An 18,238-nucleotide genomic window follows, 5' to 3' on the forward strand; every position below is an offset into this window, starting at 1 on the left:
CTAAAGGAGACGGTGAGAAATATTCTAATTACCTAAGTCTATGTAAGTTCTTGTGCTCTTTGAAACAAGTCATTTTTTGACAGTGCTTTTCCGGAGTCACATCATAGATTTACACCTATGAGTAATCTATAAAGTCACGAAGGCGCCCCAGGCATGCTCTTCAATGAACCAATTATTTTTAATTCTATAAACTCTTCATTTAGGTACAGGCCATCAGCGTGCTTTGCAATCATCCATTCGTGACCTGCGTCTGGTTCAGTTTGGATAGCTCGCCCTGCTTAACACACCGCAGGCTGAAATACTTGTCAAACCTAAAGAAAGGCCGTTTGAAAAATGAAAAGCTGCCCTCGCGCTCTGGGAGTGGGAACTGCTGCTGGGTTACTTCTCCAGCTACTTTCCCCAGCACAAAGGACCACGCGAACACCGACGGTCTGGGGGCGTTGGCGACTGAATTCCTGTGTGCACTTGGGAGGCCCCGCGAAGGCTTCAGAGGTTTCCAAGCCCTGAGCTCCCCGTTATCCGCTGGGGTCGAGACGGATGCGCTCCGTTGAGGCTGACACCGATTAGATAGGACTGCCAGCCAGCGGGGGTGAAGCTGACCGCAGCAACGAGGCGCGGGGCGGGGAGAGGGGCCACGACCAGAACCGGCCGGCGAGAGCCTGGGCGAGGCCCACAAGCAAGGCTAGCGCGCCGAGACCCCGCCCCCCTCAGCCAAGGCCCGCCCCTGTCCCCGCCCCTTCCCGGGCTGTGCTCCTGCGCGCCCCGCCCGCGGGCGGAAGCGAGAGCGAGGCTGAACGCCTGACGTCAAGGCGACACCGCCAAACCTCGCCCAGAGTCAGGCGTGGAAAGCAGCCTGAGCGGCGGCGGCGGCGGCGGCGGCGACGACGGCGGCGGCGGCAGCGGCAGAGACCGCCGTGGCGCCGGGAGCAGCGACGCGAAGGGAACGCGGGGCGACGGCGGCGACCCGGTGGCAGCGCGAGAGGTGGGCGCGGAGTGCATGCGTGGCTGCGAGGCTGGCGGGGGGCCGGGCGCCGGCAGAGGGGAGCGGCGGGGTGCGGCGCGGGCCGGGCGGGGCAGCCGTGGGGGCCCCCGCGGCGGCGAGGGTGGCCCGGGCGCGCGGCAGGTGGCTGCGGGGGGCCCCCGCGTCCCTAGCTCGCTTCGGCGGGCGTGCCGCCTCCGGGCGGCCGGGGAGGAACCGCGGCCGCGGCGGGGGAGCAGCGCGCTTTGCGGAAGGGGTCAAATGTCTGAAATATGGCGGAGGAAGTGAGCGCCCGAGGAACCCCCACCCGCTTGCCCGCGGCCCCGCAGCCTTTCCCGCCGCGCCCCGCTCCCCGCCTCGGCGCCTGCCGCGGGGTGGGTGGAAGTTAGAGCGGAAACCAGAAAGTTGTCCTCTGCGGACACCCGGGCTTCTCCCTGCCCGGGGCCGGGCGGAGCAGCGTTGCGAGGGGGGGGACCACTCCCCGGCGCCCCGCGGGCTCGAGCCTGACAGGGAAAAAGTTTGCCCGGATCGGGGCTGGCTCGCTTCATTTGTTGCGGGAAGTGGCAGGAGGAAGGCAGCGGAGCGAGCCCCACCTAGTCTGGCAGCAGCCACGGTGCAGAGAGAAAAAAAAAATGTTAAAGGGGCCTTTCCCTTCGTCAGCAAGAGGAAATCTCTTTTTCTCTTGCAGAGAGAAAAAAATCCAGGAAGTTTGTCCTCTTCTCCTTTTTACGCCATCTCGGTGTGTCTGGTTCTGAAACTGACTTATCAGCGCTGTGAATTTGGGAACTAGGCCTTCGGGATTTTCCTTGGGGTGGAGGGGTTGGGGGTGGGGGAGAGAAGATGCCTTTGGAAGAAACATCTTTGCTTCAGAGTTTTGAGCAGATGGGTTTGCTTTCCTTTCACTTGCCCCCTCCCACCCTCCAGTGCTTTAGGAAGATATTTTGGCCCTGCGATTCCTGACTCGTGTGAATACAAGCCCTTCTTTATTACAGTAATAGGAACTCAACATTTTTTACTGAGTCGAAAGTTGACATTACGATGCAGGCTGGACTTTCAGTATTTTAAAATCAATTGAGTCTCGTTGAAATGTTTGCTTTGCTGGCAGCGTGTATTAATATATACAGAGTGCCTTTAACTTGTAAATTCATTTTTCAGTTTTCTTTTGTATAATTAGAACGTTGTCGAGACTTGCCTAAAAGGAGTTTATCTTAGCAAGAAGTAACTTAATAGAATGAAGAAATTCTTTTAATGTAAAGCTCTTACCACTCTTAAAACCTGATTTGAAATCTGTGTATTAAGTCATAATAGAGTCTTGGGGCTTTTTAAGGGCCGGAAAGAGACTCTTTAAGTCATCTAGTCCCACCCTGTCGTTTCGTGGAGGAGGAAACTAAGGCCTAAAATAGATAAGATAACCAACCGGTTACCTGAGTCTGCTGATTTGTAAGGCTGTGGTCTGTCCATAAAGGACAATCCACAGGAAGCAATGTGACATTTTTTTTTTTATCGTGAATTACATCTTGTAGAGATTATTGGTCACATTATGCTCTCTTCTCCAAGAGTGCCTTAGTTAGCTAAGGTATGGAATAATCACTTGGGTAGTGTCATACCCTAGTTTTGGTTAGAGGAAGTTAATACTCTGGGGAAGATATAATTTTAATCTCTGTACTACATTATATTCCCTTGTACTTTCTTGTTTGACACAATAGTTCAGTGACCTTATCTGTGGAAGCTGCAAAGTAAAATCTAAAGGACATATAGTTGTTTGGGTTGTAATGTACCTAGTCTGAGATTAGCATCTGAAGGGCCCCATGCTAAACCGGCTTAATTTTTAGTCTGCAGTCTGGGATGTAGAGATGATGGACGTGTCTTTCTCCTTTTCTGTCTGTCTTACCACTGTTCTTTCCGTGGCTTGTATCACTTCCTGTCTTCTGTTACTGTTGTGTGTGTTTATCTGTTCTACCAAATTGTAAGGCCCAAGGACGGGATAGATTTCTTCTGCATACCTCAGATGACTAGCATGTCGCTATTACATAGACACTCAGTGGATGAAAGTTAAGTAGAGTTAAATGGAAACACCATGAGAATAGGAATTCTGCTTTATTCTTAGTTCCTAGCATTGTACCTGGGTACATGGTGATGTTTGGGACTTAAATTCAGAGACTGAAGAGAACAGTGTAATCATTCAAAAAAGAATTACACATTTCCTTTGGGAATCTCTCACTTTACAAGTTGGTCATTTTGACCTATACAAGGGAGAGTGAGCCCTCCCACTAAAGAGCCTATAAGGGCTAACACGTTGAAATAAAGAATCTTTTTTTAAAGTGGTGCGGTATTTTACAGCTGTTATCCCAGCAGTTAAAAGATTGAAGCAGGAGGATTACCATAAATTCAAGGCTAGCCTGTGCGAATGAAGCCCCGACTATAGATAAATACATGAATAACTTGATCTATGTATGTAAAGGTCTTTGAAGGCCTTAATGCTTATGCAGAGATTGATAACATATGTAGCTGTAATGCTGTTTTAAATGTAAAGTCTTAAGATTGGCATGGCAAGCTCGTGTTTAGCTCTTGGCTTTTTGTTTAGGTACTTAACTCCTTATGGAATGAAATTAACCTGTGACCACAAACTGAGAGGACTTAGCTGATCTTATATCCACTTCCCGAGTATAGTTCACATTTGGCATTTTATAATTGAATGTCAAAGAGATCTCATTGATTTACATGTATGTGTCGTTCCCAGAAAATAAATCTTAAGGAGTGCATGTTGATCTAAAGTGTTTAGATCTGAACTGCTACTAGCTTAGTTTAGTGTTTATGCACTAAATAGTCAAAGGCTGTTTCTCTCTAAAATGATAACATTTTATAGACTAAAGTCTATAAAATATAAAGTCTATAAAAACTCATATTTCTGGCTGGGGTTGTGACTCAGTGGTCAGTGTTTGCCTCTCTTGTCCAAGTTGCTCGTTTCAGTCCCCTCACTGAAAAAAAAAAATATTTCAATTTCTAATGCTTTTTAGTTGTCACTAAATATGTTTTGTGAGTTTGGTTTGGTTGGTTCACATGTGAAGGGTGTGTGCACTGTTTTGTTTCTATTTGTTTTCCCTTTTTTTTTTCTTTGAACAAGAACAATGTCTTAAGCCGTGGCTTGGTGCATTGTAACATTAGATACAATTTTTATCCAACTGTAAGCAGCATTGTGCTGCCTCATACTGAGAGCTAATCTTTGCCATACTTGTAGATATTTTGCAGTGGTGTTGAAAGATTCTGATTACCACTTGAGGACTAAAGTCTTTAGATTAATTCCTTAGAAATCTCAAGAATATACTGGGAACAGTAGTTACAAAGAATAGAATAAAAGGCAGGAGATGGCTCGGGGCTTAAGAGTGCTTGTTGCTTTTGCAGAGGGTTCTAAACCTGAATTAGGTTCCCAACACCTATGCCAGCTTCTTCAAAACCAGTTTTAGGTCTAGCTCCAGGGGATCCACCAGCTTCTCTCAGCCTCCTCAGATACCCACAGGCAGGCACGCTCACTCACACACAGATATACTCTGGTACATATAAATAAAAGAGACGCTAGTAGGAATTTATCCATTTATAGTAAAAGTTTGACGTGCTGTGTAATGTAATGTATTGTCCTTTGTTTGAAACCACTTGACTGGATTCTAAGGTTGATCTCTTTAGCAGTAAATTTTGCAATAAAATTTCTATTTTGTAAAAAGTCAATCGTTTTTTTTTTTGTCACCTTAAAAATAGCACAATTTTAAAATTAGTCAGGAAAAAGCATTTTACTTATCTTCCACGCTTGGTAAACACTGCTGTGCTTACTCCTAATGCTCAGATCGAGGGTACACAGCAGTTGATTCAAGCCCTAAAACTTACAAAGAAAGAAATGAAAATTTAGGAGTATGTTACAAGGTTTTAAAAGTATACTTAAATTCTCTAAAAATATCTGCAATACAGATAACAATTTCCATCTGTTTTTTTGTTATACAGAGTGATAATATTCTGGAATATTGTACTTTGATTGGTTACTTTGGAGATGCTTGAATCAAAATACACTTATGTCTAGATTAAGAGTACTGCTCTCTAACAACAGTCAGTTTGAATTCTTACATACTGAACTGGTTCCTAAGGCTTCTGGTTATTAGCTACTGTTTCATATCCTTGTGCTACTTTATATCGGTGAGGCTGTTAGTCCAAGCTGGGTCAGGCCTTCAGGAGGTAACTTGCTGGGTAAACTCTTCCGGGGTTGGGGATTGATTGACTTAGAACTTGCCATGCAGATAGCCAGTTAAGAGATGTTAAGAGATCAGCTGTTAGAAACATTGCAGAGTTAAATCGGTTTTAAGTAGAAGATCTAAAATTTATTTCAGCAACTATCTAATTTTTCTCCCAGCTGCGTGGGGTGGTCTGTACCTGTAATCCCAGCATCTGAGGAGGCAAGAAAAAACACCCTTCTGTCAGCCTTTGCCGCACAGCAAGTTCTGGGCCAGCCTTGGCTATGTGAGACTGTGTCTCTGCACTTTTCTCTTTACTTAACCCATACCTATTTTGAAAATATAAAGAGAATTGATTGCTTCATTGCTGGGTTATCTCTCCCTCCTGTGGTTTTCCTCTTTGCCTTGTGTGATAGGAAAAAAGATGAAAGCGGTGTTCTGTCCACTTAGCAGCTTCAAGTGGAGCTTGGGGAGGAAGTAGAAAGTTGGGCTAAAGTTGAGCTCTAGTTATCGGTCTTCTGGAGGTCATCCTCACATTAGAATGTATTTTTCATAATCACAATGATGATTTGCAATGTGAAGGACTCACACATGGGACTTTGCACTGTTAGACAAAGCACTAATCACTTTGTAAACTGGGGACTTTCTTAGTTTCATAATGAAACTGGAGGTTTCAGTTAAAAATAAGTTGTTGCAAATGCAAACTCTTCTCATCACTTAGTAGTTTTATACAGCAAATATCCTGTATATTCCCTTCAGTATCCTCTGTTTTAAGTTAGCTTGGTGTCCTAGTAGCACATTATATTAATGCATTAGATACGGATACAACCTATGATTTTTAGTTAATGAGTTAACTTCTCAGTAATACAACTCCAGATGTCTGTGAAATCTTAAATTTTGTACTGTACAGATAAAAGGGGGACAAGGACAAAGTATATGTTTCCCTATTACTAGTTTTTATTAATACTAGAATTTCTTTAATTTAGGGATACTGCACAAACTCTGTTAGTATTTAGTGAGTTTTCAGATGCTTGGCTTTACCATTTTGTTAAAATACTTGCAATACAGAAGGTAAGGAGAGAATGTCCGTTCTCTCCACTGCGCTGGCGCTTTGGGAAAACATGTTCTTTCCTCTCTGAAGCTTTTCCTTCCTTGCTTTCCCTGGCAAGATGACATGGGGATGTTGGACTTGAGATTGTCTCACTTGTCAGTGTTTCTACAGTTCATCAGCCATGCTCCGGTGACACTCGCTCTCTAGAGCATCTATTCTCCAGCATTACACTTAGGATCCTTGGAAAGCATACTTAATGAACAGGGGCTTGCCAGTTGTTATTTTGGAGCAGTTGATTTGCTTTTGAGAAAAGGTCTTACTTATCATATTGCCCAAGCTGGCCTCAAACCTGCCATCTTCCTGCTTCAGCTTTGAATAGACTGATAGGACATTTGTATCCCAATACTTGAGGAGGTTTAAATGTGAATCATTTTGCTCGATGATTTTTCACAGTGTAATCCAAGGACTCCTGCGGAGAGCTTAGACGTTCTGGGGGGGGAGGTCTGCAAGCATGGGCTGTTATTGGTGACAATTGTGATGATGGCGGCTCCAAGATGTCCTTGGCTCCAAGATGTCCTTTGTTCTTTTTTACTGTATTGACATTTGTTTCTATGGCGCACACAAGACCAATGGTGAGCACAACTTGTAAACTGGATTAGAGCTCTGGTATATTTTTTTACTGCCCTGACTGTTTAAAAGAAAGAAAAAAGGCTCCGACTGAATGTTCTTGAAGTTGTTTGAAAAATGAAGCCTCTCCCTGTGTGCAGATCTTTTTAATAAGACTCCAAGAAAAGTGATTAAGTCTTAGGAGCTGAACCAGCTACTTGTTTTTAGGTTTACTTTTATTTTGTACATGTAAGTATTTTGCCTGCATGTTTGTGTATGTACTCCCTCAGAGGTCAGAGAGGGGAGTGTTGAATCTTCAGTAACTGGAGGGTAGTGTTGAATCTTCAGTGACTGGAGTTGAAATAGACGATTGTGAGCCACCACCTGGGTGCTAGGAATTGAACTGGGTCCTCTGCAAGAGCAGCAAGTACTTCAAACTACTGAGTCATCTCCTCTGTTCCCTGAACTGACCATATATGTCTGAGTGTTTGAATGTCTGTGCACTGCATGAGTGTAGTGCCCATGGCTGCCAGAAGATGGCGTTGGATTCCCTCCGACCGGAATCAGAACCTGTTGAGAGGTGCCATGAGATTGCTGGAAATGGAACCCTGGTCCTCTGAAGGGCAGCCAGTGCTGAGCCATTACTCCAACTCCTGACATACTGTTGAAAACAACAAACCTGCTTGTTATGTTAGGGCAAGTAATAACAGTATCTATGGATGATTATAAATGCTCTTAAGCAACACTTGGGGTTATAGAAAGCTCTTCTCAGCATTGGGCACTTGATACTTAGTAGCCTTAGTGTTGAGGGAAACATCTTTCTGTGAAACTAAGGAGCACTTGAAAAAAGTTCACAGTGAAATGAGCCATTAGTGAAGATTTATGTAATATGACCAGTACAAGATATAACTAGAAATCTTGAGGGCCGGGACTTTGTTTCAGAATCTTTACTGATACGTAATTGGCTTTTTGAAGCTTCTTTGCGGTCTTTTCTGGGCAGTCCATTACATCTTTGGTCACATACAGTTAGAGAATTGCTTCTTTAAGCTTATTTCAGGTTTGACTTGTTACTTCTTTTGCCTCTGGCCTCAAACTCCTGGGCTTCCGTGATCTGTACCTCACCCTGAGTAGCTGTGGCTACTGACAGTCTTCCACTGTACCAGCTTTATATTGGTTTTAATTTTGTTTCTTTGGCATGAGAAATTTTGATATATCTACATTAAGCAGACATTTTTCAAAGAGGCTTCCAGGATAGTAATATTTTTCCTTTTGAAAAACTGCTGTTTCTTTTCTGTGTTTATACTAAGGAACAATTGTGGCAATCTCGTTAAACAGTGAGAAGTTTTTTTTAAATTTATTTAAACAGTGAGAAGGTTATTATTTATTTATTTATTTTTTTTTTTTTGGATTTGGTTTTTTGGAGACAGGGTTTCTCTGTGTAGCCCTGACTGTCCTGGAACTCACTCTGTAGACCAGGCTGGCCTCGAACTCAGAAATCCGCCTGCCTCTGCCTCCCAGAGTGCTGGGATTACAGGCGTGCGCCACCACCGCCCGGCTAACAGTGAGAAATTTTAAAAGATTAGAATAACATAGATCTTGGTCTACTAACTAGTTTCAGGTTGAGGAGGCGGCTAGGAAGGTGGGTGAGTAAATTGTGGGCGCACAGCTCACCAGTCTCTTAGCTTACGCTTTAGTTCTGGGGTCAAAACTAAGGGTCTAGGAATGCAAGGTCTCCAGGGCCTTGCTCTCAGAGTGGAAGGAGAAAAGTGTTGGTGAACTGTAGCAGCCCACTAACTAGCAAGGTGGGCCACCTGGGAAACTTACAGATAGAAAAAGACCCTAACCATAACCTCTTGGGATCTATTTAAACTAGGAATAGATTGGCCTATTCTACAATAACTTTATAAAAAGTGGTATCTTATTTTTTTCACATGACTAGGCTTGCAAAAGCAAGACCTGAAAAAAAAGCATGGTTAAAAGCTCCCAGCAAGTGCTCACTTCAGCAACACATACACTAAAATTGGAACAATACAGAGAAGATTAACATGGCCCCTGCGCAAGGATAACATGCAAATTCGTGAAATGGTCCATATTTTTTAAAAATGTGGTGTATATACACAATGGAGTACTATTCAGCCATTAGAAACAATGAATTCATGAAATTCTTAGACAAATGGATGGAGCTGGAGAACATCATCCTAAGTGAGGTAACCCAGTCTCAAAAGAACACTCATGGTATGCACTAGTAAGTGGATATTAGCCTAAAAGCTTGGAATACCCAAGACACAATTCACATATCAAATGATGTCCAAGAAGGAGTGGCCCCTGGCTCTGGAAAGGCTCAGTGCTGCAGTGTAGGGGAATACCAGAACATTGAAGTGGGAAGGGGTGGATAGGGGAACAGGGGGAGGGAAGAGGGCTTATGGGACTTTTGGGGAGGGGGATCCAGGAAAGGGGAAATCATTTGAAATATAAATAAAGAATATATCGAATAAAAAAAAAAAGCTCCCAGCAAGATAGTTGAGCAAGGTTAAAAGCACCTTCTCTCCATGTTTGGAACCCACATGGTGGAGACAGCTGATTCCCACAAGTCGTTCTCAGACTTGCCATGCACACCACTGCATGCTTTTGTGCTTGCACGCACACACACAATTTAGAATTCAGTTAAGGTGCTCAGCTATTGGTATCTGGGTGCTCTTGCAGAGGGCCTGGGTTTGGTTCCTAGCAGCTGTCTACAACTCCAGCTTTAGTAGTCTGATTTGACCTCTCTCCTGGGCACAAAGTACTCACATGCACATACCTACCTACACACACATAACATAAATAAAAAAATAAATTGGCTAAAATCCTAGACTTGTTCCTTTCCCTTGAGACCTTTAGTAAGAGGCAGAGATTTATATGATTTATATGATCTAAAGAGAAATCGGGCCATTGAACAGCACTCTTCAAAGGACAGTTAACACTAGAGAACAGGATTGCGGGTTGATTTAGAGAAGGAATCGATGTTCAGTGCCCACTTCAGGGATTAAGTACTGAAGAACTGCCTACATGAGCTAGCCACAATGAGGGAAGGGAGTTAACCACTCTGCTGCTGCTGGTATTAAGTAATTAAGTGCTCAGGTGTGCCCTAACAAGTCTGAATTAGGGGACATACTGAAGTCAGATTTTATGTCTAGGACATTCAAATTCTTCTTAGGTTGCCAGGAAGTACTGTTTATGCAGTCCTGGTTACTAACTTTTTTTTTAAGATTTATTTATTTGTTATATGTAAGTACACTGTAGCTGTCTTTAGCCACCAGAAGAGGGCATCAGAGCTCCTTATGGATGGTTATGAACCACCGTGTGCTTGCCGGGATCCAAACTCATGACCTTCAGAAGAGCAGCTATTACCCGCTGAGCCATTTCTCCAGCCCACCCTGGTTACTAACTTTAAAAAAAAAAAAGTGAGATTTCTTCCTTCCATTTTCGCTAGCTTTTATACTACATTTGTTCTTTTTTTCCTTCTAGTACGCTCTGCCACTTTACTGGCTTTGCTGATGATGTTGCTGCTGCTGCTGCTGCTGTTTTGAGGTTTTGGAACTTCTCTGTAAAATCCCCCGTCTCAGCTTCTTGATGGTGTACACCATGGCAGGCCTTTTGCAAGCTTTTAGTGACCAAAAACCTCATAACATTTTTCTGGAGTGTGAAGTGTTCTTGTTCGTTGACTGAGTTTTTGTTTTGTTTTGGGATGGTGAGTTAGAGCTTTTACTGACCTGGAGTTCCGAGCAGTCCTGCGTCAGCCTCCTGAGTCCTGACATTACAGGCATTATCACCAGGACTGCTTTTTATCTGTACGTGCCTGGGTATAAGTGTATGAACCGTGTTTGTACAGGTGCCCGCAGATGGTGAGCAGAGCCCTGAAACTGAAATTACAGGAAGTTGCTAGCCACCCGGTGTGGGTGCTGGGACCTGGCCCTTTGCTAGAGTGATACGTGCTTTAACTGCTGAGCCGTCTCTCCAGCCCTCCATTGTAAGAACTTTTAATTGAAAAATAAATATGTGTAAAGAATTGAATGCTTTGTCTTTACTGAGGCTCATCATACACAACTACTTGCACTCCCTTTTTGAAAGTGTTACACTGATTGTATTTGACTATGTCGTCTCTGGCTTCGTCCTTTCTGAGATGGGGTTTCTCAGTTTGTAGCCTTGATCGGCCTGATTGCCCGCAGACTGGCCTAGAACTCAGACCTCCTCTGTCCCTGGATTGTAGTGAGGTGACAAAGTGCTGTACATATGAAGCGTGAGTCGTCCCACTAAATGAGATGAACACCGAAGAAGTAGACGCACGTCAGTGCTTAGGTAAAGTGAAAGCAATTTCTAACAGCAGGGTTTGCCACCAAAGCAGATGTGAATGAAGCCCAGTATATTTGGGATTGTTTAGAAATTTAGAATTAGTTTTGAGATGGATTAGAAAGTCTTTGATAATGATGTCCCCTTTAAAAAAGACATTAGGATATGAAAATGTTACTTTCAAAAGGTCTACTAAAAACTCCCAGGTTGCTAGAGGGCAGCAGTGGCTGTCTTCCTCATTCCCTCAGGAAGAGACTTCACGGGAGCCGGAGCCCACACATTCTGCTAAACCTCCCGTCTCCCCTCCTACTCCAGCACTGGGATTACAGGCACACGCAGGCTTTTGTGAGATGCTGGAGATCAAGCTCAGGTCCCTGTGCTCGCCCGCCGTTCACTGGCTGACCATCTCACCAGCACTCCCAAGGGATGCTTGAAGCTGTCAGTGCAAGGCACTGAGTGTCGGTGACTCTTCAGGGCTCTTAAGTATTAAAGAACCTCCTGCTGCCATAGTTCACAAGAGTCCAATTAACTTCCTAGAGATTCCTAAGGCTAGCCTGTGTATATTGGTGCCTGTCATTTGTGGGGTTTTGTTTGGTTGTTTGTTTTTTAGTTTAAAATTGAAAGCTGTTATCTTTAACAGTTTTTAAGTCTTATATCATTTCATATAATTTTAATTCCCGTAAAAATCATGTCAGTGAGCCGGGCGGTGGTGGCGCACAGTACTTTGGGAGGCAGAGGCAGGCAGATTTCTGAGTTCGAGGCCAGCCTGGTCTACAGAGTGAGTTGCAGGACAGCCAGGGCTATTCAGAGAAACCCTGTCTCGAAAAAACCAAATCAACAAAACAAAACAAAAACACACCAGAAATTATGTCAGTAAGGTTCCTAAGGGTTATAAAATCCACTTGGTTATAAATAAAATTCAGATTAGAGTAAGAAAATTGTAAGATAATACTTACACAGTTTCTGTTTAAAAACCTACAGTGGAGAGCTGGTGAGACCACTGCCAGGAAGGACCCGCGTGCCTGAAGGAGAGCCTGCATTCCCTAAAGTTGTCCTCTGACTTCCACATGCAAACTGTGCTGCATCTGCTCTTGCATGTGTATGTATGCATGCATGAATACATGTGTAGTAAAAGAATTTTTCTTCATATGGAGCTGGAGAAATGACTTGGCAGATGAGGGCACTTGCTGCTCTTGCAGAGGACCACAACCATTGCTGACTGATTCCAGGGCATCTGATACCCGCCATTTTCTGACACCCTTGGGCCCCAGGCATGCAGGTGGTACAATACATTGTGGAGGCAAACATTTGTGACTATAAAATAAAATCTAAAAAAGATTTTAGTTTTTAAATCCCTGACAGAACCACCGTGTATAGGGACAAGAAGTAAGTAAATAGCTGAAGTGGGTACTTTGAAACTCAGAATTGTTAACAGGAAGTATCTGTCCACATTTCCTGTTGTCTCTGCATTCTGCTGATTTTAACAGACTACCAGCCAGTCTTTATATATGTTAATGTTAAAAAAATGTTAACCTCTGTCTATGGGATTTGGGGGTGAATAGATTTGGCAGGAAATGAATGTTTTAGAGATAGCTTATAAAAAATTCATCTACTTTTATTTTATGTGTATTTGTCTACCTATGTATGTACACAGTGTGAGTGCCTGATGCCCTCAGATGCCAGAAGTGAAGGAATCAGAGCCTCTGGAAAGGGAGTTAGAGACGGTTGTAAGCACCGTGTTGGGTGCTGGGAGATGAACCCCATCTTCCCAAGCACAGCAAGAGCTCTTCTTCACTAAGCTAGCTCTCCAGCCTCCAAACTGCGTTTGTTAACCTAGTGGTTCTGCAGGTAAATAACCGGTGTGTGTACCGGGAGAGGGACAGTTATGACGCCCCCTTTCTTTTTCTGAGCAGCCTTTACTGAATATCAGAGGCATCTTTGAATAAGCAGTGAAATACAAAAGGCCTGTTAAATTAATCAAGCCAATGTGGATAAGTGGCTAGCATAAGCTGCTCTTAAATTGAAATATTAAGTTAGTAGGCAATTAATGGGAAGTGCTTTTGCTTCCACTGCTTTTTTGTTTCATTGTTTTCTCTTTTGCACTTTTGGCAGATTTACTAGTGAATTAACATTAGGAATAGCTTAGTCTTGAAGTTCCTATTAGAATGTGTGTATATATAATTGTACATATACGAATCCACAACCTAAAACCAAGGCATTCTCTTGGTTTCTTAGTGCATTTGGGGGCAGTCATAGACATGTCACTTGGTCCTAGTTATATGGTAATAATAAACGAAATATTTCTGTAGCCATTGTTCCTACTCTCCTGGAAGACGCTAGTTACATATATTCCTGAATTCAGACTTTTGCTGAAACAGACTATAAATGATGTTTTTAAAGTTTACCTATCCTTGTGTGAGGTAGTATGTTGTAAAAACTAGGTGTTTATGTTAAGAAATATGTGTGGTATTTATCCATTCACCGACATGGGTATGATTTGTTCAAAAATCCCTACTGACTAATAAATCTGTTAATACTGATAGCCTGATTTCTGATTTCTTATACCCTTGCTCCAGGACTCCAAACTAGATTTAGTACTTGCCTAAAATGTGTAAGTACACATTTTTCTATCAGTGTCCTGGGGCTGTCTTTGTGGTTGATGAGTAGTTTCTCACAATTCTGCCGTCTGACTGGCAAACGTGCACTTCTAATGATTGCATTAAGTTTCAGAAACGAAGGGCTTTGTGAGTTGTCATCTTCTCTCCCCAACCCCAGCAAGCTCTTCCTTCTGAGCTTAAATCTGAGTGCAGTTAAATTACTGGAGAATTGACAGAAGGGAATCTAAAGAATTAGGACCATCTTTTTCTGTTAAGTTGAGGAAATCTTTGCAAAGCAAAAAGATAGTTCATGTTTTCTCTTGGACAAGTTATCGTCTTTCTTTGCAGAAGCTTCAATCCTGCTCCTGCTGTTCCTGTCCTAACCCACAGTAGACATTGCCTAGTAGGGGAAAATTCTCTCTTCTCCCCCTCCCTCTCCTTTCTTCCCTCTCCCCTCTTCCCTCTCTCCTCTCTTCCCCCTCCTCTCCCCTCTCCATCTCCCTTCAAGTCCCTTGGGTTGGAACTGCTCTCACACTGTTGTCATTACAACAATACATATAGACAGCAGCTAATATCTTGAGTTGAGCTCAGTACCAAGTTGTCTGTACTAAAGTAATATGCAGAATCTTCCTTTTCTCTTTCAGGGTCTAGTCCATAGGACATAGGTCTGGCAAGCCTCTGTAAAGGGCAGATTAATAATTTAGACATTGTTGACATCCTTATCAGAGCCATTCAGCTCTGCCATTTTAACCTGGTGACAACCAAAAATGATGGTCATTGAATGAGCATGACTGTGTTCCAATCAAGCAGTTTTCAAACACAGCCAGCAGCTACTGGAAATGCAGTTCAGTGGCCAAATGCTTGCCTAGGAGATGTCAGGTTCGATCCCTAAGTATCTTTTCTGTTCCAGGCTCTGCATTAAGTTTTAATTATACAGCAGTGAACATGACACATAGATAACTTTAATTATTAGAGTGCATTGAGACAAACTCGAGACAATTCATGCACTTCACACAGCCTGGAGGAAGTTTTATCCAGTGTTGATTCTTGTATTTGTTTTGTTTTATGGACAGGGTCTCAATATGTAGGCCTTACTGTCCAGAACTCAAGAAGATCCTCCTGCTTGTCTCCCAAGTGCTGAGATTAAAATTTGTGCATCACCATGGCTAGCCTAAAAGTAGTTCTTTCGGTGAGGTAGGGATGCCCACCACTGTGTGTGAGACCTGGGCAGACACTTTAGGTGCTGTAGTCTATAGCAGTATAACTAACTAACTGCAGCCTCAGTGTGCCTTGGCCATTAGATGCTGTGGTATCAGTTAGCCATTAGCATCTAAGTAGGTGTCTTAGTCAGGGTTTCTATTTCTGCACAAACATCATGACCAAGAAGCAAGTTGGGGAGGAAAGGGTTTATTGAGCTTACACTTCCACGTTGCAGTTCATCACTAAAGGAAGTCAGGACTGGAACTCAAGCAGGTCAGGAAGCAGGAGCTGATGCAGAGGCCATGGAGGGATGTTTCTTACTGACTTGCTTCCCCTGGCTTGCTCAGCCTGCTCTCTTATAGAACCCAAGAGCACCAGCCCAAAGGTGGTACCACCCACAAGGGGCTCTCCCCACTTGATCACTAATTGAGAAAATGCTCCACAGCTGGATCTCATGGAGGCACTTCCCCAACTGAAGCTCTTTTCTCTGTGATAACTCCAGCCTGGCCTTAGACCCTAGACCCTCCTGTCTCAGTCTCCTGAGTAGTGGAATTGCCGATGTACCACCACATGTATCAACTAGAATGTGTGTGAGTCCAGCTATCAGTGTGGCACACCTTGACATGTGGAGGAGGTCAGAGAACATCCTCCGGTGACAGTCCTCACCTTCCAGCTTGCTTGAGACAAGGACCTTTTGTTGTTTGCCCCTGCCTTTGCCAGCCTAGTTGACCTGCAACCTCTGGGGACCCTGTGTGCCTTCATCCACTGTAAGAACACTAGAGTTACAGATGGGCTGCAGCCCCACCTTTGTGTGGGTGCTGGGAGTCAGACCCGGCGTCACACCTGACAGCAAGTGCTTTACCCATGTGTCTTCTCAGGGCTGCTTTTAGAGTTCCTAAGTGTCTAAAGTTCAGGCACTGTAAGCAGCTGGGGAGAAGGTTCTCTAGAACAAGCAGATTCATATTTCCAACTGTTTACTCGCTGTGCTGCTCAGTCACTTAACATTCAGGGCAATGCATTTCATTTGATCTTAAAAACCCTGAAGAAACTTTGTTATTCCTATTTCCAATAAGGAAATAACACATACAGAAACATCGAATAATACGACAAAGATCATGCCTAGTCCAGTCTTAACTTTTACTGTATTCTTCTAGTTTTTCATAAAATTAACTAAAATCCTTCTTGTCATAGTCTAATATCTATAGCAAGTAGTTAAGTAATATTCATAATCCAATTATCTAAACTATACTACACAGATAGCACATCTAGTAACTGCCTTTCTGTAGAGTTTACAACCAAGTCTAATAAGAAAAAGGTTTTGGTTTGTTTTTGTTTTTTTATTTGTTTTGGATCAGTACCCTGTTTATCTGGGTCAATCAGCTGAGAAATTTGTAGTACAGTTAATACATTCCCTTGCGGGGCTGGAGAGATGGCTCAGCGGGTAAGAGCACTGAGTATTCTTCCAAAGGTAATGAGTTCAAATCCCAGCACCCACATGGTGGCTCACAACCATCCATAAAGAGATCTGATGTCTAAAGACAGCTAAGGTATACTTGCATATAATAAATAACTAAATAAAAAAAAAAATACATTCCCTTGCAACCAGGTACTGAACAGAAAGGTGACAAGTGTAATAAAACTGGAAGGCATGATCTTAAGTCACAGGTCAAGTTTTGTTACTGAATATTTCAGTTGAAGATTTGGCAAAATTGGTAGAGATTAGCTCTATTTACTGGAACTATTAATACTAACCCATGAAGATGGTAGGAGAGACCTTTTCCCTATTTGTGGTATTAAATCTGGTCAGAATGGACAGAATGCTGTATGCAGCTTCAAGTTGGTTTGCTCTTTGTTATGTTTGGTTTGTGAGGCCACCTTACTGTAGCCGCAACTCACCGATCCTCCTGCCTCAGTTCTCCTAAGGGCAGAGGCACCATTACACCCTGGCTAAGAGTTTTTGGTTTGGTTTGGTTTTTTGGGTTGTTTTGTTTTGTTTTGTTTTTTCGAGACAGGGTTTCTCTGTATAGCCTGGCTGTCCTGGAACTCACTCTGTAGACCACTCAGAAGCCTGCCTCTGCCTCCCAGAGTGCTGGGATTACAGGTGTGGGCCACCACCACCGGCAGAGTTTTTATTTTTGACAGGAATCTGGGCCTCTTTTTTTCTTGAAAGATAATTTTAAAACCTGCTCAGTCCTGAATTCTGTTACTGTGCCCAGCAGGTTAGGATATGTGTCTTGACATTGAATTAGAGTTTTTCGGAAGCTAGACTAGAACTTGGTAATCATCTGAAACTGTTGGGATGCTACTTTGGGACTTGGAGGCGGAAAGGAGAAGTCAGGCATCTCACTTCTGCACGAGTTTAGTGGGAGAAGTAACATCTCTTGACATCAGGAACTAGTAGTTACGGGTTTTACATAGCCCTTTGTAATTTAACATCCGCTCCATTCCAGTTGAGGGTGGAGAGTTAAACTAAACAACTTGATAAGAAAACTGCTTGTTATCAACATTCTACGGGGGAAGCGTTTGTCTGTAGCTACTTGTAGACTCTTTGGCATAGAATTTTAACTGGAAAAATAAATCTAAATCTAGCTTTTTGAGGCTGGAGAGATGACTCTTTGAGTTAACATACATAAGAAGACCCGAGTTAAATTCCAGTGCCATACCTCACTGTGCCCTACCTTTTATACTTCCCAAGCTTAATCCTCATGACTGTTTCTCTCTCTCTCTCTCTCTCTCTCTCTCTCTCTCTCTCTCTCTTTCTCTCTCTCACACTCTCTCCCTCTCTCCCTCTCTCCCTCTCTCCCTCTCTCCCTCTCTCTCTCTCTCTCTCTCTCTCACACACACACACACACATGATAGTTGGAGAGAAAGCCCTGGATACCATTGCCCTATTTAGAAATTAGAAAAAAAAGGGTCTTCACTGTATGAAGCATCTTGGAGATTTTTGGGCTACTAAGCCACAAGGAAGAAGAAAATGTAGATCTTTATATCTTCCTTTGGTTGAATACCCAATGATGTTAATGGGTTTCCTAGTTATGGGCAGTGTATGTATAGGCAAGTTGTGACATTATATTCAGACCTTTAAAAATCTGTATCATATTTGAAAAATATGCAAAAACATTGAGGAGGTGCTTTCAGATAGGGTTTCATTATGTAATTGACGCCCACATGTGTGCGTGTGTGAGTGATTGAGAGAGAACTGTGACCAGTGTATTCCTAAGGAAGATTTCTTAATAGGTTTCAGTTTTCAGAAGATGTT

At 43.2% G+C, this 18,238-nt stretch overlaps 1 protein-coding gene and 1 non-coding gene across 3 annotated transcripts in view; both read left to right on the top strand.

Annotated features, from left to right (window-relative positions):
- Positions 1 to 805: 805 nt before the first annotated feature.
- Rap1b (RAP1B, member of RAS oncogene family) overlaps positions 806 to 18,238 on the top strand; it is a 31,645-nt gene continuing 14,212 nt past the window's right edge. The window contains exons 1-2 of one of the 2 annotated variants that reach the window (XM_052165897.1): positions 806 to 982; positions 12,164 to 12,281. The gene's annotated coding sequence lies outside the window, so the exon portion shown is untranslated. The remainder of the gene's footprint in view (positions 983 to 12,163; positions 12,282 to 18,238) is intronic. The other variant, XM_052165896.1, reaches the window with a different exon arrangement.
- Positions 8,844 to 8,950, top strand: LOC127671373 (U6 spliceosomal RNA). Its single transcript, XR_007974734.1, has one exon. It is a non-coding gene; the product is annotated as a U6 spliceosomal RNA (small nuclear RNA).

Source organism: Apodemus sylvaticus, chromosome 20 (genome assembly GCF_947179515.1).
Source record: "Apodemus sylvaticus chromosome 20, mApoSyl1.1, whole genome shotgun sequence".
Lineage (NCBI taxonomy): Eukaryota > Metazoa > Chordata > Mammalia > Rodentia > Muridae > Apodemus > Apodemus sylvaticus.